Source organism: Lactuca virosa, chromosome 8 (assembly GCF_052849685.1).
Source record: "Lactuca virosa cultivar CGN04683 chromosome 8, Lactuca_virosa_CGN04683_v6, whole genome shotgun sequence".
NCBI lineage: Eukaryota > Viridiplantae > Streptophyta > Magnoliopsida > Asterales > Asteraceae > Lactuca > Lactuca virosa.
Window position 1 is genome coordinate 14,379,650 of NC_136433.1, and position 23,464 is coordinate 14,403,113.

Below are 23,464 nucleotides of genomic sequence, written 5' to 3' on the forward strand. Positions count from 1 at the left end.
TTATTTATAGATTCATAACAATGACTATGGATATAAATATAAGTTACACTTAAAGCGTAGTAAATGTAGCTTAACTTATAGAAATTTCTAGTGAAAGGTCGGAAATTGCACGGCAGAACTCCGACTCGAAAGCTCCTTTTCATCGGGCTCCTAGATATCTTAGAGCCGCGCTAAAGTAGAATTCTCTAGAATCCCGAAAAACATTAGAATATTCGAAATTAGAGAGAGAGTTAAGAGTGAAATGGGTGTGAAGAAGAAATAAGGGTTGGCAGCTATTTATAAGCACTCTGGACATGAGGCATGTCGCGCCTTGTCTTGGGGCACGGTCCTCCACCGAAATCGCGACACATGGCACAATTCTAGTGGGGTTGCATCACAAATGCCAGATAAATCTATCGAACTTCTAAAAAGCGTATCTTTTGCATATGAGCTCTATTTTTGACGTTCTTTATATCCACGTGTACCTATCAACAAGTACTACATCTTTAATTTAGACTTCGTCGGCTAATTCTCATCCTATTTTAAAAATTAGCAGTCTCTGAAGATTAAACTGCAAAATACCGTGTAAAATTCAGAACTTCTTCATACGGACTCCGTTCTCGATGTTCTTTATATCGATGGATTGGTATTTATGAGATCTGCATTTCTTGTTTACATTGTTTTGTATAACACTCAATTGATTTTAATTTTGATTTCTGTGTCGCACACCACTGCACCAAAACTATGAAAAATCATAACTTCCTCATACAAAGTCAGATTTAGGCGTTCTTTATATGCACGCTCTCGGAATTACGATTACTACGAATCTCATTTAGATCAATTAGGCTAATACGCAACATATCTACGATTCATATTTTACGACACACTTTGTCGTACAGGGCTGAATGCGAAATTTGAAACATCATGACTTCTTCGTATGAAGTCATATTTGGGCATTCTTTATACCCACAAAATCATCATCGCGTTTTCTACAACTTTCATCAAGATTATTTATCGTAAATAATCTTTTATTTTTAGACATTTATTTGATGTAATTCGTTAATTTTATAATAATGTTTTATTTAAATATTATAACCCATAATACTTGCCCATAAAACATGTACACAATATAAATTTTATTTATATACTTTATAATTCCTTAAAATTTCTAGCATGAATTCGCGAGCGTTATAGTATTATTTGTATAACACCATTTCCAGGTAAATATTTCTTTTGGTGTTTATGATAACTAAAGGACTTCATATGTGCATTTTGGAGAGGCCACGACGTGGTGGGGGAAACACCATGACATGGCGCTTTCTGAGAAAGGAGCGTGCGTCTTTTGGACGCCATGACGTGGCGGCGGCCAGCATGCAAACCCTAATTTTTCGGGTCTTAAGCCCTATTTAAGGTATGTGATGGCTAGGGTTTGCTTACCTTCAGCCTTCATCACCTCCCTTTCGACCTAAAAGCAACCCTAGCCTCCATTGTTGACCTCTTGAAGCTTTTTTGTGGTTTTGAAAAAGAAAAAGAACAAATCTCCTCATCTCCTTCTTGCATACATTTTGGATTTTTGTAAGTCCTCAAGCTTCTACATTTATGTGTTTCATGTTTAAGGTGGTTTGAGTGGATGGATTCCATAAAGTTGGCAATTTTATGGATTTTTGAGGTCCCTTTGTGGTTTCATGTTTTAGATCTGAAGTTTTGTAGAGTTGTGGTCTCATGCATGAGGTTTTGACCTCGTTTTCTCTATCTTTGACCTAGCTAGGGTTCAAGACATGCATTGGACATATATGTCCATAAAGCAAAGACTTTTTTGAGATATTTAGGTGTAAGGAAGCCTTCTGGAAGAGATGAGTGAGTGGCTTAATGGATTAAAGGATTAATCTATTAACTTGTCCAGGAGCAGTTCCTACGACGTGGCGACATGCTCACCACGTCGTGGTGAGGGGGGGGGGGGTTTCGCGACTGTTTTGTCGTGAGGCTTTCACGACATGACAGATGCTTGGTCACGATGTGGTGGCTTTTTTTTACTGTTGACTTTGATCGTTGACTTTTTTTGTCATGTTGACTTTTAGTCAATCTGAGGGTTTTTAGGCTGTAGATTGAGGATATACCTCTGATTGTTATATAGGTGGCTTGTAGCACCCGTCTTTTGCTTCGTGAGAGTTGTGTTGTTGTCTACATTGTATGTGTAGTGTGGGGTATTTTGGGGGGGGGGGGAACTCACTATGTTTTGACTTACAGTTATGGATTTAAATGTTTCAGGTACTTCTAAGGATCGTGGGAAGGCCAATGTGAGATTGTACACATTATCCCATGGATTGATGTTTGAGAGATGTTATTTGATAATCTGGTTTTATGATTATGTTTTGAAACAATGATTTGGATGACTTATGTTTTTTATGTAAATGTCTTTTGAAAAAAAAATTACTATAGTTTTTGGGATGTTATATTTAGTCTATTTAATATAATTGAAATTATCACGAGTGTTAAAAGGAACTCAAACTATGATTTAATACAAGTTAGATGGTGCAAACTATACAGTTATAGAAGACGAGTTTAACCCCGAAGAAGATGAACAACATGTGTCAAGGCACGACACCCCTTGTGGGTTTATAGGCAAATAATCCTTGGCAGTTTAGGATATGGCCGGGTTGAGCAACTCAAGTTGCCTTGACATTTTAAGCAACTTTGGCAGCCATGCTTCCTCACGATATCTTGGTAAGAAAATAAATTAAAAAAAACAATGTTGTAAGTTTTACAAAAGTTTCATGGTTTTTTTAACCATGTGTTAAATGTAACAAATAACAACATAGTCTCTTTAATTTGTTTTTATAATATTTTACGCTTATTTACCTCCCATTTTTGTTTCATAGAAGTATAAAACGCACACCTAAAAAGTACTTGCTATTATAAAGAATTATTTGACTAAAGTAAATTATACCTTTAATCATAATTTTTAATGTGAAGTTTTATACGTACCCCTGTGAGTAAAATAATATTTGTGTATCACTTATGATTTGACAATTTATATGAGTATATATGTTTATAGATAAGATCACCACGTTCTATTTGTGGGGGAAACTACCAGCCAAAGATCATGCGTTTTTTGAAACATAGATCGGTATTTTTCTCTCTTAAGAAAAGAGAGGCATTATTGTCGATCTATATTTTTTTTTTCCGGTGGAAGCATTAAAAACTGCCGTGGCAATATAGCTCCGCAGTTTAAAAGTGTATTTAAACCTTTTATATATAATAGGTGTAATTTGTCTTGGGACTTTGTTTATTGAATTCAAATTCGGTAACTACTTCGATGTTCATGAAAAAGATTTATTTTGGACTTGTGTGGGTGCTAAGAAATTGACATATTTGACTTCCGTTTTTGCAGTGACTACTCTGTTTCTTTTATCAATTTGGAATTGATCTATCAATCCATTTGCATTTTTTTCGCTAATTGAACAGCATTTTGTAATAAAACCGAATAATAAAATGTATAGCAGTTCAACTACCCCCAAAATCATTGTTCAGAAATCATGGTTATAATCCACTGCTAATCTTTAATTGGATAAACAGGTTGTAGACACTAGACAGGATCAAATTAAGAACCACATTTCTAAACTAACCAAACCGTACTATGCTATTATATTGCTATCAATGAAGTCAACCCTATCCGGGTCCAAGTCCAACCCGGTTTATTGATTCGACCCGACTTCAAAAATCACATTTGCCTTTTAGTTTTTACTTTGTCCCCATAGATAATTACAGTAACACCTAATTATCGAGTCAATGATCTATGGATAATTGCAATTTTTCAGCCTTCCAACCTTTATTAATCTTCTCGATGAATTCCTCCACTCTTCTTCTGAGCTCATCATCCTGTTCTTCCTCATCGACGTCTTTGACATATAAGCCGCAGTTGTTCCACAGTTTGTTAACGTCTATGGAAACATTGCAACTGGTAGTAGTCGTCGGTTGAAGCTGCGTTGTTAGAGTGGTGGTTTCGAAGCTTTTGTTTTCGTTAATGGCGGAGGGTGGTGGTGGAGGAGGAATTGGAGTAGCCGTGCAGTTATAGTGAGAATTTGAGGTGGGTTCCAAGCTAACAAGAATCAGAACGGCGATGATCAGATTGCAGAATAGAAAGATGAAGTGTGGATTTGAAGCTGCGACTGTGATCAGTTCGTATGTTAATTCAAACATGATGTTTCTGTGGGTGTGGGTGTATGAGAGAGAGAGAGAGAGAGAGAGAGATGAGTTGGTGTTGTTTGGGATAGACGAGGGATTTATAAGGAGGGAGGAGGAAGAAGACGAAGGTTGTGCTGTGTAAGCTTTTGGATAGTTAAGGTGAACGCTAATGAGGGTTGACTTTTAATAATTAGATGGAAATTCGTCAATAGTTTTTTTAATTCAAATAAGTTCTAGATATTTTTAACCAACAATATGATGTATATAATGTAAGGTAAACTATATTCTAACTAGCAATAATATATTTTGGTACTTGTCGATTTATTCTTTTAACTATTTTATATAATAATTAAATTATTATATATTTTTGACTTATTAAAAATCTTAGTCTTTATGATAATCCAGTAGTAGATTTTTTTTGAACGACAATGACTTTAATTAAAAACAAAAGCCAGTACAAAAAGAGTTTACCCAGTATTAGATGAAATTAGTAATAAGAAACATCAATACACAAAGTATTTTCATTCTTTTATAGATTTATCATTTAATTAATGTTTAATAAGATTATAAAAATATATCATTTTTTTGTATTTTATCTAATTTAATAAAGATGCAAGAGGACGCGACGAAAGAGCACATCTAATGTATGTACCAAATTTTCTAGAAATATGTTTATACCGAATGAGTTTATTTCAAAGTGTCACCAAATTTAAACTATCATATTATTAAATATTACATATTTCTAAAGTTAAATGGAAGACATCTATAACAATATCAAACGAATAATAGTAAATTGAAATTAAATAAAAGTATTAACTAAAAGAAACCCTAATACATCATGTCAAATTTGGTATATATGTTAAAGTAACTAAATTATGGTATATACATACTTAAAAGATATATATTTTTATATCAAATTAAATGAACCATTTGATGCATTACATTGAAGATGTCTTAGGTTCCACTAATATATTTATTAAAATTGAAAAAAAAATAATTATAAAAAAACACACTTCATTTTTACAAATTTATCCATTTAAATATTTAATTATTTTAGTACTGGAATAATAATTTAACAAAAATATGTTGCAATTTTCTCTATTTTTACCATGATATCAAAATCAAATTACCAGAAAAATATAGTTTTGAAGTAAAAACAAATACAATGGTTGAATTAGTATAATAAATATTTTCGTGATTAGAATGATAATGACATAAAGAGAGAAAAAAATCGTGTTTTTAGATATGTATCCCAAAATGGAGCATTAAACTCGATATTTTATAAGAAAATTGTTGAGACCAATCATAAGGGGTAATCAAGAGTTATATCAAAAGCATTGGTGACGCTTCTAACCACGTAGACGATATAGACTAGGGTTTCCTTTAATTACATTGCATTTAGAACCATGTTCGACAATCTAGAATAATGATTGCTATAATTAGATTGGTGCGTGTACCCTCACACCACACCGATATTGTCGTTGTGGTTGTGTGGTGGCCACGGTAAAACCGCTTTACAAAAACAAAAACCGCAGATCAAGTATGGGTAGAAATCTATCAAGAGCTTTTTCTTCTTTTTTTCCCATGGCGGACTCACGAATTCGTAGTAGGTGTTGCCCGTGACAATTTTTTTAGAGTAAATTACACGAATGGTCCTTATGGTTTAGGGTAATTTGCGCGTTTGGTCCCTAACTTATTTTGTTAACTCGGAAGGTCCCTACTGTTTGTTTTTGTTACACGCTTGATCCCTACTGTTTGTTTTTGTTACGCGTTTGGTCCCTGTTTTACCTAAAAAGACTATTATTTAAATAGAGAAAAATGGTTTGGTAGGTAAGGTAAAGTGATGGGGGTGGAGTTGGGGTGTGTTTATTTTAATTAATTAAAAAATCAATGGGAAAATAGTGTTTTTAGGTAAGACAGGGACCAAACGCGTAACAAAAAACAAACAGTAGAGACCTTCCGAGTTAAAAAAATAAGTTAGGGACCAAATACACAAATTACCCTAAACCATGGGGACCATTCGTGTAATTTACTCTTTTTTTACGTAGTGACACAATAGTAGAAAAAACAAAAAATTCAAAAATTTCTACACTGCGTCCGAAAAAACAGGCGTTGTCGTTGCCACTATGGGCACCATAACAAAACCGCCACTGTTACTCTCCCCTTCAACAATTATATTTCAAAAATTTACTTTTTTTTATACCCGAGCAATAATAACACATATAATTCATTCAAACACACATACAAAATATCGATCATCTTACGAGTGAAGAACTTGATTTGGTTTTGAAGATCAAGACGGATATAAGAAACGAATATAAGCATATAACTTTTAGGCTTGTTTTAATTATGTTTTAATTATTGTTAAGTTTTTTTTATTTTTTTTATTTTACTTTGTGTAATTTTAGAATTTTAGTTTAAAACTTTAAATTAATGAAAAAAATGTGTTTTTTTTTTCAATTTTGTTTTTATATATTTTGTTTAAAAAATTGAATGGAATGTAAGGTGTGACCATTTCCAAGATGAGTAGAGAGTGAGAAAAAAATGACATGACGTTGAGTTCATAGGAAAAAGTCAAAAGTGTGGTGAAACCACACCTTTTGGTCTTATAACGAATCAGTAGACAGGATAACGAACACGTTAATCATGTTTTTGTTGAAATTTTTGTAGGTTACTGAAAATTAAAGAAAAATGATTATGGTGGTTTTCTGAAGCATGTAAATTGTGTGAAGGTAGGGTTTACGGAGTTTGAATCTTACCAGGAACATAAACTTGTACCTCTGTTTACATTTGGCTTATGTTGTCGATGTATATTTTATGTTTTATCACTAATATCTATGTGCACTATATTTGTTTACCTTTCTTCCTTTTCACTTCAACTTTATTGATCTATATGTTTTTTACCTTTCTTCTTTTTTACTTTCAACTTTATTGATCTTTATGTTTCTTTATCAAACAATAGTGTTTATTCTTTATTGTTATTTATGTTTAATATGTAGGAAATAATCCGGTATGGACTTGCGTATTTCTTTTATCTTATGCTAGAAGTCATTAAATAAAATCCATTTAGACTTCCCACATCTAACAACTTACCTTTCCTTAATTTATCATTATTGTTGTTGTCTGATTATTACTTTTTCTCGGAAAGACCTTTATATTTATACAAAATATATAATCGGATAAAGCAAGTCATTTTATACTACTTGGTTTGTATTTATGTTTCTCGTTTATTCAAAACCATTTATTCTTATGACACATAACCCTTAAAATGATTTGTTGTGACGAAAAACTAAAATATAGTTAGAAAAATTAATTAGCCTTTTACAACAATTCTTTCACCGAAAAGATCAAAAAACTCATGTCACCATCTATATCACCTACGACAAACCTACTTTCCTCCTCCACTTTTTAACATATTCTCTCTCATATTTATGCGAAAAAGATTAGTCAATATTTTAATATTCATGGAAAGATTGAACTTGGAGTTGTCTGAGATATGGACATACTTGACTTCCATCATTTTTGCATCTTTGAGCTCTTCCTTTGTTACTTTTTGGCAACTTCCAATCCAATTACAAATTTCTCAAATAAAACAGTATCTCAATTGCTCCAACATAATTATTCTGAAATAAGGGTTGCACGTGATCCAAATATAAAGATAATCGCCCTGATAGAGTTCAACCGGATATTAATAAGTTTATGTGTACGTTTGTTTGTTTGTTTATGTGTGTGTGACAGAGATATATATAGAAAGAGGACGGTTGGTGTTGTTTAGGAGAAATGCAATAAATAGCAATGTAGTTTCATTGATTTATTTATTACATCATTTTGCTTTCATTTATTTTTATTGCAACATTCACTTTGAAAAATCTAACCCAACCATAGGAACGTTTTCCACTGTTGTAGTTAGATAGATTTTTCAAGGTAATAATATCCAAACAAGAAAAAATAAAATAAAACTACAATGCTATAAATTGGTATATTTTTCAATGTGTAATACCTTATTAAAAAAAGTGCAATGCTATACCAGAAAGAATTGAAAGGCGTTATGGTCAACGGTTTGACTTTCAAGTATTCAAATACGCAGTGGAAGAGTTTCAGTTTCAATATATATTGGACTCCTTGTGGACACTATATACCTAATTTACATCTCACATCATGTGTTTATGGTAGGACAATGTGGGCCAACTTTAGGGTTGCTAGAAGAGTAACCCTTTTATAGAAACTTAAAAGTCAAATCAATTATAGTTTCATTAGATGAAATTGAGTCAAATCCATTGCTATAAAACGTAACTTTTTTCCAAAAACAAAAACCTATAGGTTGGGGGGAGTGGTGCCACACTCCCTCATTTTGCCACACTGCCACATAGGCGCCACATCACTATTTTTCACAAAAGTTTGGTTTCTTGCAACACCCAAGAAGTGGTACCACACTCTTTTTTTTAACAATTTTTTTTTCTTAAAAAACTTCATTTTTAATAAAAATATTTCATTAATTTAAAAAAAAAACATTACATAGAAAGGTGTAAAAACTTGGTCTTGGTTTGAAAAGATAAGGGTGAAATTGTGGTTTTATAGGTAAAAATTATAAATATAAATATATATATATATATATATATATATATATATATATATATATATATATATATATATATTTGTTCAACGGTCCAATTCTCTATCTACCAATCAAATGTCACGACAATTCAAGGGAGAGGTGCGGAAAAACCGCACCCAAGACCGCATGGGGGAGGGGGTGTTCCCCTGCCTATGTGGCACTTGGTATGGCCAAATCGTAGCCCACTCCCCTTGTTCTAAAATCATGTCAAGTTTAATGAACTATTTGGAGTAAACCTGAATTCAATACATAAGATTAAGTCCATCCATTAATGCTTTTGGTACAATATATAGAAACACAATCAATTTTCTCATTATGGTGGGGATATGAAACTAAAATAGAGCAACATAATGAAGACAAAATATCAATTTAAAACTTAACTATTCAATGAAAAATCAAACATTCCGACCTGGAAGAAATAGTACAGTACACCAACATCACTTCCTTCTGAGGGTTGAAGTTTATCTACCGAGTCGACATCTGCAAGGTGAGTTATCCTCACTATATCGATAGGGTCTAAGGCACCAAGGCCGGACCTTTAGTTGTTATCGTTATGGTATGCTACATGTGGTTATGATCTGTTAGATCGAAATCAGGATATACAGTATGTTATGCTCTTATGATCCGTAGGGATTGATATGTTAGTGACCTGCTAGGTCAGTGCTCTAGTTATAAGAGATTGCTCTGTTTGGTGATCAGTGAGATAGATATGTTTGATGTTTGTATATGCCAATATATATTAGTTATGCGCACATGGTTATTTGCTTATTGCTTGGGTTGAGGCGGTCCTGCTTTGTGCTGAAGGCCAACACACCCTATGAGCGGTCCGGGGAGACTGTAGGCCCACATGGCGGTCCAGTCATGTCGAAGGCTCGGTATAGATTCAGTTAGACTCTAGGCCCTGTAGGGCGGTCCAGTCAGGTCGATGGCCCAGTATGCATGTTGATTGATTGATTATTACGGATATGGGATTATCAGTGTGGTGTTGGTATTTTGGGGGTAGCTCACTAAGCCCTCGGGCTTACAATTTTCAGTTTATTGTTTCAGGTACTTCAGGAGATCATGGCAAGGCGAAGGCGTGACCGTACCGCTCCTCATCCTTATGATTTGGTTATTGGGACACTCTGATGAATAATGATTGAAAACATTTTGTAAACAAATACTATTTGGTTTTATTGACGATTGAAAAAGTTTAAATTTGGCGTAAAATTTTTGGATGTTACAAGTTGGTATCAGAGCCTTGGTTTGAGTGAATTGGGGGAGCACTCGTGTGAACCCAGTCTCAAATCAAAGAAGTTTTCGGAATAAATTCTAAAATGATTTTCAAAATAAAGGATGGAGGATGCAGGGGGTACGATCAGCCGGAGCTTGTAAGTAAACCCCAAAATACCATACAGTTATTGATATTATGATATGTTAGAACAGTATGCTAGTGCTAGGCTAGGGATCTTCAGGAATCGCATGATAGACTTGCCTGATTATATGATGCCTACTAGCCTAAGGTTTCTTGTATATGGAATTGACATCATTATTGTAGTCGTTAGTGTAGGCATCAAGGTTGCGCGTAATCAAGATCTTATAGCCTGAGAATGTTTGATTCAGTCTTCGGATAGGATTGGATATTCGTGTAACAACCCGAAACTTTTATCTCGCACACTTAGTCAATTCAATCAAAGTTAAACTTGTGTTGTTGACTTCTTGCACTGTTTGAGGGTTCGTTTAAGTTATTCTAAGTTTGAGCATGACCAAGGTTGAATTTAGGAATGGGTCAGCAAGTCGTATACTGTCAAAACAAGGCCATGCACACCCTTAGAGGGAGTGTACGGCCGTACACATGGGTGTGCGGCCGCACACACACCTCCTGGCAGCACACTCCCTTCTAGACAACACATCTATCCTATATAAAGGGTAGACCCCTTTCCTTTCATTCCTTTAACACCTTGGCAGCACACAACACCATTCCTCTTAAGCTTCTTCGACCACAAACCTTCCAAGGCTGCAAAAACGTGAGTAATCCATCCCTTAACTTATTTTGTTTGAAGAACCACTTGATCTAAGCCTTTAATCATCAAGTCCCGTCATGTTCTTCATCTACTTGAAGGAGTGCGGCCGCACACCCTCATATGGTGGCCGCACACTCCTAAAAGACCCTCCAAAGTGAGAGTTTGACTTCCATATTCGAGATTGAGCATGACCAAGGTTGAATTTAGGAATGGGTCAGCAAGTCGTATACTGTCAAAACAAGGCCATGCACACCCTTAGAGGGAGTGTACGGCCGTACACATGGGTGTGCGGCCGCACACACACCTCCTGGCAGCACACTCCCTTCTAGACAGCACATCCACCCTATATAAAGGGTAGACCCCTTTCCTTTCATTCCTTTAACACCTTGGCAGCACACAACACCATTCCTCTTAAGCTTCTTCGACCACAAACCTTCCAAGGCTGCAAAAACGTGAGTAATCCATCCCTTAAATTATTTTGTTTGAAGAACCACTTGATCTAAGCCTTTAATCATCAAGTCCCGTCATGTTCTTCATCTACTTGAAGGAGTGCGGCCGCACACCCTCATATGGTGGCCGCACACTCCTAAAAGACCCTCCAAAGTGAGAGTTTGACTTCCATATTCGAGATTGACATGCCCCTAGCCTTGTTGAACCTTGGAAATGGCATTTTTGGACATCTTTGCGTGGGGTGTACGACCGCACACACCTGTGTACGGTCGCACACACACTTGTGCGGCAGCACACCCAAGTGTGCGACCACACACTCATCTTAGGACCACAAACACACTTCTAGGACCCCTAACTTGCACTACAATGGAGAATAGACCTAGGACGCTTTATGGATTGCAAGTATGGACCTTGAAACACCCCAATAACACCTTCCATCATGAGTGTACGGCCGCACACCCCTTGGGCCGCACACCCATGGCCGCACACACCTTAAAGGTGGCCATACACTCACCTCATGCAATCCTTTAAGGCTCTAACACTTAGTGCAAGTAGCCCCAAGTTCCTAGAGTGGTTCTCCATCACATTTAGTGGTGAAATACCTTCATTTGACTCCTTTATGTATCATTGCATGTTAATTAGGATCAAATCGTGTTCAAGGCTTCACTTGAACATCCCGCAATCCGTATCGATCCTTCATTCAAATCACCCGAGGTGAGTTCATACCCCTACATTTTCCGTGTTTTTAATGTTTTAAAGGGGGGAATACAAGCCAAACTCAAAGTATTTTATTAAGTTTTAAACTTATTAATGCAGTCCAACGATTTCCAAGTTTAATAAAATATTCTGATATTTTATCCCTTTTATATTATGTCGAGCATAAGGGAAGCTTTTATTTTGGAAATCTACTTCATGGTTTTCAGAAAGGTTTTTACAAAACATTTTCCATATAAACTCTAATAAACTATAATGGGTATAGTTTGGGATAGCCCTCTAGGTAGTCTCTACCTAATCAGATTTCATAAATGAATATATATAAACTATGCCAGATGTAGTTTATGTTATATATTTTCCAGGAGTATAAAGTACTATTATTCAAGGATAATTATTGTTTTATACTGTTTCTCGCTAGTAAACTAGATTATACAAAATTGTGAGGCTCTACTTCAATATTGTACCCTTAGGTGTATAGTGATAAATCCTATCTCAGTATAACCAGAGTCTACTGGAGGGAGAGCGTGAGATTTGTGAATAGATCTATTCAGGACTGACAATCCCGCACCTGAACTGCTAGCTACAATTAGGCGGGCACGCCTGGGTGTACAAATGTCATTTAACTCGACGCATGAAGAACGTTGGAAAGGTCTCTAGTCATATCAAGTATGGTTATACGACTCACAATAAGTATAAACTAATTTTGGTTTACGGACTCTATTCTTCGTTTGTTTTATTTTAAGTAATAAAACTACTTTTATATATACTGATAGTAATCAGGGATCTCTAAGCTTGCATCTCTACCTCTGTGATGGATAACTTGTTTTAGGGAAAATATAGGATTTTCCCGGATTAACACTGGCTTTTCTAAAACTGATGGTTCACTACTCTACCAACGGATATTCATTCCATGACTCCTTGAATTATACATGTCATGTATGAATCTGGAAGACATGGAAGGAATGAGTTTTCAAACATGCTTTTCATAAGAAAATATAGGATTTTCTTGAGGAACACTTTTCAAAAGAATCAAAGAACATTTTTTTTCACCAAAACTAAATGCTTATGAACTCACCAGCTTTATGCTGATATTCTTTCAAAACTGCTTGTATTCTCAGGAAATTAGTAGACAAGTACTTCCAGGAGTTCGGAGAGTCGAAGCGTTCGAGTCGCATATTTCTATCTTACTTTTGACGTGAAAAAAACTATATATTAAAACAATGTAAACCTTTTTCACATATATATTCAATGTCTGGTTGTGTTTACTATGCTTGCTATGATACAATTGTTGTGATACTACGCATGACGTCCTCTACCCCGGAACGATTTCCGCCATTACGGTTTCGGGGTGTGACAATTCGAAAGTCTATTGGGTCCAGTGTTATGTGCGACTAGCCTGCACTAGCACTGCAGGGGTTGATGAAAGTTTCATGGATGTGTGGGTTGTGAGGAGCTGTGAGATCAGTTGTGGGATAGGCGATGTTTCCCTAGGAGTAAGGGTTGAGCGCATTTTATGTTGATGATAGTGTTAGGGTGTTGTGGTGATACTTGAGACAAATATGGGTAGGTGTGGAAGGTAGTATGGGCCCGTACTACTGAAAGCACAAGACCCATACGCGTAGCAAGGAAGTCACAACCCCTAAGGTTTGTGGGTTTTGGTCTCCCGATATTATGTTATTTATCTGATGACTTGAGTACATTTTTTCAGTATGGTGGTGACGAGACGTTTTACTACTGGATCCGGGTCAGGATCAGGATCAGGATCAGGAGACGGAGGGTCGGATGTGCCGATAGCACCTGAGCCCGTAGTACAGATAGGGACAGAGGAGTTGGATGCCAGGATCCGGGAGATTATGCACGACGAGATTGCTGCAGCATTCCGAGCACAGCTGCCAGAGATGTTTGGGTCGATTAAGACCGCGATGGTTGAGTACTTTGATGAGCGATATGCAGATCTAGCAGAGACAGCTGCCGCTGCAGCCACATCGGCTGTAACTGCGGCAGGGGTTGGAGGAGGAGCCGACAGGGCTTTCCAGTACCGTGACTTCGATAACACGAAGCGCCCGACGTTTGATGGTACACAGGATGCGATCAGGGCTATGAGGTGGTTATCTGACGTGGAGGGATGTTTCTTCACGTGTTCGTGTCCTGCTGACCAGAAGGTCAGGTGTGCCCTGAACCTGTTGAGGCTTGGGGCAAAGGACTGGTGGAGATTGACGATAGGGTCGTACACTGATGATCAGCGGGCTGCAGTTACTTGAAAGCAGTTCCAGGTTATGTTCCGCACCCGGACGTTCCACGCGTTGAGCGGGAGCGGCTTGCTCAGGAGTTTTTGACATTGAGACAGGATGGGGAGTCAGTGACGGAGATCACTCGTATGTCACGGAGAGGGCTATGTTCTGCCAGGAGTTTGCTTCAGAGCAGTCTCAGATGACTCGTTATCTGAGTATGCTCAAGACTGATATTCGACAGTTTGTTGCTACGCAACGTTGTGAGACTCTTTTGGATCTTCAGGAAGCCGCGAGGCGGCGCGAGTTGGAGATAGAGCCGCAGTTGAAGGAGCAGCGTCAGGTTCCGGTACAGTCTCAGCCGGCACCTAAGCGGTCCAAGACCGTTGATACTCGGACCGGGGGTCAGCAGACCCGCACTTGTGGGAAGTGTGGCCGAGGTCATTCTGCGGTTTGTCGAACAGGAGGTGGTTGCCACAAATGTGGCAAGGAGGGGCACTATGCCAGGGACTGTCGCCAGTCTGCCCCTCCAGCAGATATGAGGATTTGTTATCATTGTCATCAGGTTGGTCACGTGAAGACCAACTGTCCGCAGCTCGCCGCCAAGCCGGCGCAGAGGTCCACACCGCCTACTTTGAGGATTGGGGATGGGAGGCCAGTCAAGGTGGAGCCTCCGAAGGCTCAGGGGCGCGCCTTCCAGCTCACGGCCGAGGAGGCCAAGGCAGCACCGGATGTGGTTGCTGGTACGTTTTTAGTAAACTCTTTGCCTGCATTGGTTTTATTCGACTCGGGGGCGAGTCGGTCGTTTGTATCTTAGACTTTCAGTAGAGAGTCTGGTGTGTCGGTAGACGAGCTTGAGTGTCCGTTGCGAGTTTCGATCGCCAATGAGCACGGGATTTCTGCTTCTTCGGTTTACCGGGGATGCGAGCTGGAGATTTTCGGGGTATCATTCCCGATAGATTTGATTCCTATTCCCATGGGGGAAGTATGTGTGATCGTAGGGATGGATTGGCTCAGCCGGTTTGGCGCCATGATCGACTATGAGGGACAACGAGTAGTAGTTCGAACCCCAAGTGGGGGAGAACTGGTGGTATATGGTGAGGGCACCAGAGTAGGATCAGGGTTTTGTTCGGCCGCCAGGGCTCGACAGTATATTCAGCACGGATGTGCAGGTTATTTAGCGTATGTGGTGGACACGCGGGTCAGGGATCAGACTTCAGTTTTTGAGGTCCCGGTGGTTAGAGAGTTTGCTGATGTGTTTTCGGAGGAGTTACCTGGAGTGCCTCCGGAGAGGCGGGTAGAGTTCAGGATTTATCTAGTGCCGGGTGCGGCCCCTATCGCTAAGGTGTCGTACCGTCTGGCACCGCCAGAGATGCAGGAGTTGTCATATCAGTTGCAGGAGCTGCTGGGTAAGTAGTTTATTCGTCCTAGTAGTTCCCCATGGGGAGCACCGATCCTTTTTGTCTGGAAAAAGGACGGTTCGCACAGTATGTGCATTGACTACAGGGAGTTGAACAAGCTAACGGTGAAGAACCGTTATCCGCTCCCAAGGATAGATGATATTTTCGATCAGCTGCAGGGTGCATCTTGGTTTTCCAAGATCGAATTGAGATCCGGGTATCACCAGGTCAGGGTGAGGGAGGAAGACGTGGAGAAGACTGTGTTTCGGACTCGTTATGGTCATTACGAGTTCGTGGTCATGCCGTTTGGGCTCACCAACGCGCCGGCAGTGTTCATGGATTTGATAAACCGGGTCTGCAGACCGATGCTCGATCGCTCGATCATTGTGTTCATTGATGATATCTTGGTGTATTCCAAGACCCAAGAGCAGCACGAGGAGCACCTCAGGGAGCTACTGGAGGTTCTGCGACGAGAACGGCTGTATGCCAAGTTCTCGAAGTGTGAGTTTTGGTTACGAGAGGTCCAGTTTCTCGGACATCTCGTTAACCAGGAGGGGATTTTGGTCGACCCGGCCAAAGTCAAGGCGGTTATGCAGTGGGAGATTCCGAAATCTCCCTCAAACATCAGGAGTTTCTTGGGATTAGCAGGGTACTACCGGAGATTCATTCGATATTTTTATAAGATTTTAGTACCCCTCACTCGTCTAACGAGGAAGGGGGTGGATTTCCGGTGGGGCCCTGAGCAGCAGAGGGCGTTTGAGACCCTCCAGCGATGTTTATGTGAGGCGCCAGTGTTGACGCTCCCCGAGGGAGTCGAGGATTTCGTAGTATTTTGTGATGCCTCCATCACAGGTTTGGGGGCGGTCCTCATGCAGAGGGGACGGGTGATAGCCCATGCATCGCGACAGCTGAAGCCGCATGAGACGAGATACCCTACACACGATCTTGAGTTGGGAGCGGTGGTATTCGCTCTCAAGATTTTGAGGCATTATCTGTTCGGGGTCCAATGTACTATATACACGGATCACAAGAGCTTGAGGCACATCATGGATCAGCCGAACCTGAATATGAGGCATCGCAAGTGGCTGGATGTAGTCAAGAACTATGATTGTGAGATCCTTTACCATCCTGGTAAGGCGAAAGTGGTTGCGGACGCTTTGAGCCGCAAGTCAGCTGGGTATGCTACCCCAGCAAGGTGTATGAGGATAGCGGTGGATTCCCCGCTTGTGAGTTTGATTAGGGATGCTCAGGTTGAGGGTGTGAGACCAGAGAACTGGAAGTTGGAGCGAATTAAGGGCGAGAGCGCCCGATTTGTTCAGGATAGCCGCAGATTATTGACCCGACACGGTCGGGTTTGGGTTCCGATGTCCGGAGGGGTCCGACAGACAGTGATGGAGGAGGCTCATAAGTCTCACTTTTCTATACACCTGGGGGCCACCAAGATGTACCGGGATTTGAGTTTGAACTACTGGTGGCCGTGCATGAAGCGAGGAATCGCTTGGTACGTCAAGAGGTGCTTGACCTGTAGGATGGTCAAGGCCGAGCACCAGAGGCCGCATGGTAAGCTGCAGCCCCTGGAGATTCCCATGTGGAAATGGGAACAGATCACGATGGACTTTATTACCAAGTTGCCGAGAACGGCAAAGGGTTTTGATGTTATATGGGTCATCGTGGATCGATTGACCAAGAGTGCCCATTTCTTGGCAATATGGGAGGGTTCGTCGGCCGAGAAGCTGGCCGACATATATGTCCGCGAGATCGTTGCTCGCCATGGGGTTCCGGTCTCAATTGTCTCCGACCGGGATGTTATATATACCTCCCGTTTCTGGCAGAAATTTCACGAGGAACTGGGCACGCAGCTGCACTTTAGTACAACATTTCATCCGCAGACCGATGGTCAGAGCGAACGGACCATTCAGACCCTCGAGGATATGTTGAGGGCGTGTATTATTGACTTCGGTGGGATTTGGGATTCCCATCTACCACTTGCAGAGTTCGCCTACAACAACAGCTATCATTCCAGTATTGGCGCCGCGCCTTTTGAGCTGTTGTATGGTCGGAGATGTAGAACCCCGGTCTGTTGGGGTGAGGTTGGACACAGAGTGATGGGTCGGACGGAGGTAGTCTTGCAAACTACCGAAAAGATCCAGCAGATCAGACAGCGGCTGCAGACCGCTCAGATTCGGCAAAAGAGTTACGCTGATAGGCGCCGATCGGATTTAGAGTTTCAGGTTGGTGACATGGTACTTCTGAAGGTCTCGCCCTGGAAGGGTGTGATCCGCTTCAGGAAGAGAGGAAAATTGGGTCCCCGTTATATTGGGCCGTTCAAGATCATTGCCAGGGTTGGCAAAGTGGCTTATAGGCTAGAGCTACCGGAGGAGCTCATCCGAATTCATAGCACGTTCCATGTTTCGCAATTGCGAAAGTGTGTTATGGATCCGGAGGCAGTGGTATCGCTGGATGATGTTCAGGTCGATGAGTGCCTGAATTACGTGGAGAGACCTGTAGCCATCTTGGAAAGGAAGAAGAAGATTCTGCGGAACAAAGAAATACCTTTGGTGAAAGTGCAGTGGGAACATCGGAGGGGATCCGAGTGGACATGGGAGCCGGAAGCGGAAATGCGAGAGCATTACCCGACGCTGTTTATTCCAGCAGACTTCGAGGGCGAAGTCTAGTTCAAGTGGGGGAGAATTGTAACGCCCTGATTCTCAGGTATTGTTTAAATAATAATTTATTTGGTTTCAAGGCCTACTCGACGAGTTGGTTGCCCTACTCGTCGAGTAGCAGCGGGTTGGTTCGCGTATTTAGTGGCCTACTCGCCGAGTCCAAGAAGGGACTCGACGAGCAGGAGCTGGCAGATGAAACCCTAAATCCCGGGGTTTTGCACCCTATTTAAAGAAGCATAAGCCTCCTTTGGCCTCTTTGCAGTCCATTGAGAGTCCAAAAGAACCCTAACTCGAGTGTATGTGTATTCTTTGGAAATTTTAGCTTGGAGGAAGACTTTTGGTGAGGGAATCTCTTGGGAAGCAAGCTAGTTGAAGCAAGAGCTTGTGGGTTTCAAGTTCTGCATCAGAAAGGGCTCTCTTGAAGGTATTAAATCGTTTTTCCTTTGGCCCATTTTCTCCTAAACCCTTTTGTGCATAAGTTTAGGAAGGGATTCTTGTGTCTAAGCCAAGATCTGAAGTTGTAACTTCAGATCTGGACTCCCCTTGGCTTCTAGATTCATAAAGCCATCATCCTTGTCTAGTATGAGCCTTCTCTCAAGGATGTGACTTCATTGCAAGCTTAGTTGTGCCATTTTGGGGTCTTAAAGCCTTGCATGCACGTAAAGTTTGCAACTTTACGTGATAAGCATGCCTAAGGAAGTTGGATCTGCAATTTGGGGCCTGGGCATGGCTTAGAAAGTGACTGCATGGTTAAAGGGCTGAAGAGACTCGGCAAGTCGCATAGTCGACTCGGCTAGTCATTCGAAGATAGGCATTAAACTCGACGAGTTGGATGAACAACTCGGCGAGTCCGATGAAGATTGCCGTAGACTCGACGAGTGGATGAACAACTCGGCGAGTCGGTTGAGGTTTCCCCAATTTATGTATGCGCGTGAAACCGTCGAGTTGCAAGAAGGAAACTCGACGAGTGGCCTTAAGGTTTCGGTCGTAAACCAAAGGAACTCGACGAGTCACTCAGCTGACTCGGCGAGTGGGTTAGTACTGCAAGGAACTCGGCGAGTAACCGAGGGTACCCGGCGAGTCAAGGTCAACATGGACTGTTGACCTTGACTGATGACTTTGACTTTGACCAGTGTTTGATTAGTGGCTTATGGGGTACCTTGAAAGGTTGGGAACTTATGGGTATGATTATACTATGGTAATAGGTGGTGGAGTTTGTGGCAGTGATCTGAGGGTTGAAGTTTATCTACCGAGTCGACATCTGCAAGGTGAGTTATCCTCACTATATCGATAGGGTCTAAGGCACCAAGGCCGGCCCTTTAGTTGTTATCATTATGGTACGCTACATGTGGTTATGATCTGTTAGATCGGAATCAGGATAGATAGTATGTTATGCTCTTATAATCCGTAGGGATTGATATGTTAGTGACCTGCTAGGTCAGTGCTCTAGTTATGAGAGATTGCTCTGTTTGGTGATCAGTGAGATAGATATGTTTGATGTTTGTATATGCCAATATATATTAGTTATGCGCACATGGTTATTTGCTTATTGCTTGGGTTGAGGCGGTCCTACTTTGTGCTGAAGGCCAACACACCCTATGAGCGGTCCGGGGAGACTGTAGGCCCACGTGGCGTTCCAGTCATGCCGAAGGCTCGATATAGATTCAGTTAGACTGTAGGCCCTGTAGGGCGGTCCAGTCAGGCCGATGGCCCAGTATGCATGTTGATTGATTGATTATTACGGATATGGGATTATCAATGTGGTGTTGGTATTTTGGGGGTAGCTCACTAAGCCCTCGGGCTTACAGTTTTTAGTTTATTGTTTCAGGTACTTCAGGAGATCATGGCAAGGCGAAGGCGTGACCGTACCGCTCCTCATCCTTATGATTTGGTTATTGGGACACTCTGATGAATAATGATTGAAAACATTTTGTAAACAAATACTATTTGGTTTTATTGACGATTGAAAAAGTTTTAATTTGGCGTAAAGTTTTTGGATGTTACATTTTTCATTTTTAATTCAACCAAAACATTAATTATCTCTAAGTCAACATTAAATATTCTTTTTCTAACTATTCTAAAGTACTTTATAAGAAAACAATTATCAGAGTACAATCCAAAAATCATCATAATGCGGAAATATGGGTGGATGCGCTACGATCAAGTCGGGCCCTTTCCTTTCGAACTGATAGTACCTGAAACCATAAACATAAAAATTGTAACCACAAAGCTTAGCGAGTTCTCCAAAATACCACATACCATACATAATAATCACATACTGGGCCCCCGCCCTTCTTCGGGCCTCGCTCAACATCGGATCCTGTTCGCCATCGGACCCTGCTCGGCATCGAACCCTACCCGATATAATGATCTGTCAATCCCCATACCCCAACTGACACTGGCCCCCGCCCGATACCCATATAAGCACATAAACATATAATCATACGAACATATGCGATACTCACAAAGACAATAGCATTCCATACAATCATCGAGCCCCGCCCGACATCGGGCCTCGCCCGGTAAGCATAAAACACATACTGATAACTAGCATACAATATTCTCATCAGGCCCTGACTGGCATCGGGCCATGCCCGGTAAACATACCATCACATTATAGATGCAAGAGTCACGTAGACATCTAGCATCCTAACATATAACCCATAGGCCGACATTGGTGCCTTTGACCCGCTAAACATAGTGAGGAGACTCACCTCAATCCGCTGATAAACAATGACTACTCGGGTCACTGAACCGGATGACTTCGCGCTAACTAACAATAAATAAAAAAACTCAATTAATAAACAACTCGAAACCCAAATTCCGAGGCCCATTCCATAAACCAACTTCCTAAAGGGTAAAAGACCATTTTACTCTTTTCTCATTCGGCCCAAAACCAAGGCCCAACCCAATTACACCAAAGGCCCAAGATGGCAACCCAAGCCCAATATGGCCCAACTTCCTAATTGGGCCTAAAAACTTTCATGGGACCATTACTAAGAAAGTCCTCAGCCTAACCATGGCCCAAAAACAGAAGTCCAATGGCCCAAACTCAAAAAGGCCCAATAACGCTGAACTGGGGAGTACGTCCTGTGTACTTGGGACGTACGCCCCGCGTACTCGACCATGATGCGCAAAGTACAACTGCCTAATGCACAACCCCGTATTACATTGAGCGTACCCCCTCGTACACCCAACGTACTCGTCAGGAGTCTAAAACCCACATTAGCTCTTAATGGGTTAAGCCAAGATGTCCAAAACATAGATATGGTCCCTAGACAAGGTCTTAACCAATAAAGTTTCCAACTTTACTCACATACACGCCTTAATGGGACTCAAAACTTAAAAAAGGAACTTAATAAAGGGGCTTAATACATGCATGTACCAAAATCTTCCATAAAGTTTCCATTTTTATGAACAAGGGGCCTTATTGGAGCTTAGATCCAACATCCACTATTCTGGAGTACATCAAAAGCTCACCTTTACTTCAGGGGACTCAAAAATGCCAAAGAAACACCATAAAGTATATCCAACCAAAATGATCATCAAGGTGAAAGCTTTTTACCTTAGGAAAACTTGTAAATAGGAAGATACTCCTGTATCTAGAAGCTCAAGTCACACCTACAAATGATTCTCTTCTTCTTCTAGTTCACAAAACACCTACCAAACACTTTACAAGCTCAAAATCACCAAAATGCACTTAGGGTTCGAATCTAGGGTTAAAAGGGGATGGAAGCTGAAGGTATTAGGGTTTGGTGAAGAGAAAATGAGCTTAAATAGGATCCAAGACCCTAACATAGGGTTTGCATGAATATGGAGTACACCCTGCGTACTCCCATTACGCTTAGCGTACTTCTCTTAACAGTCGCAACCCATCTGCATAGTACACCCAATGTACACCAATGTATGCCCCACATACTGACCTCAGCACTAGTACGCCCCGCGTACTCCCTATGTACTCCCCGCGTACTAGGGTTAGCCTCAAACCTTACAATCTTCTGAAGGCCATAACTTCTTCGTTATAAGTCTGTTTTCGACGATCCTTATATCCACAAAGAGGTAACGAGAAATTCCACACTTCTATCAACTCATACTTGCCTGAAAACTTCCCGAACAAAAATCCTTATTATATAAAAGTCCGAACTGACATTATACCGAAATACCCCATGGCTCCAAAACACAAACCAAGCTCCCGGATCATCCAAATTACATCACCCACACCCAAATGGGTCTAAATCTCATTCCCTCAAAGGCCCCAAGCCTGATAATACCCGATCTTCGAGTCACCGTTCCGCATTAGGAAACGATTTAGAACAGGGCGTTACACTCCATATTTCAATTCCTTCCCCTTTGCTCTTTCCCTTCCCCACCTGATCTTTCCCATGGTGACACCCCCTATCTCTTATTATTCATAAATTTATCCAATTCCTTTCCTCCTTCAAATGACAAACCCATGTCACCATATTTTTCAGCAAACCCACTTTTTTGTCTCTGTTTCCTCCATTTTTTTAACAGATTCAATCTCATATTTCTTCTATTTCACCCTCTCTGTCTATTTCACAACTTGTACTTCTTTAGCCTTCTTTTTATTACCTCTCATCTTTCTTCTTTCTTCAACTTCTTCCATTATTCTCTTTTCAGTTAAAACTCTACCCTTGATTTTCTCTATGTGGGAATATGTTTTTGCCATTTCAGCATAGTAATCAGAGGGACGAAGGAATAGGAGCTTCAATGTTTGGAGTTTGAGAAAGGCTTCACATGTACCATCTAGTTCTTGGGTGTAGAATGCCAACTCACGTGCCAAGTCATCATTGACATCTACTTTTTGTTTTTGTTGGATGTTGAGTGAGCGTTTATGGATCCAGTCGACATTTTCAAGCCAAGTGATGTCATTAAGTTTATCGAGTAGACATTATTTGTTGTATATGGAGGTTTTTGAATGTTATGATAACTTTATATCTTCATCACCTTCTGATTCTGATTCTGATTTTGATTCCGATTCTGATTATGTCTCTTGTTCAGATCCAGAAGCCTGCATATCAATTTCTTCAGGTAACGATTCTGGTGTGGGCCTTTTAATGACCATCTTGTAATTTGTTAAGAGTATAACAATAAATATCATTCATCAAATCCGTTGTTTAACATAACAAGGATTCATATTCAACATTTTAGTTGCTACACTCATATCTCTTTGAGTTCACCACATATATAAACTAGAAACACA

General features: G+C 40.4%; 1 pseudogene; it reads right to left on the bottom strand.

Moving 5' to 3' along the window:
• Positions 1 to 22,575: 22,575 nt before the first annotated feature.
• On the bottom strand, positions 22,576 to 23,326 carry LOC145129337 (putative rRNA-processing protein EBP2 homolog pseudogene; annotated as a pseudogene).
• Between the last annotated feature and the right edge of the window lie 138 nt (positions 23,327 to 23,464).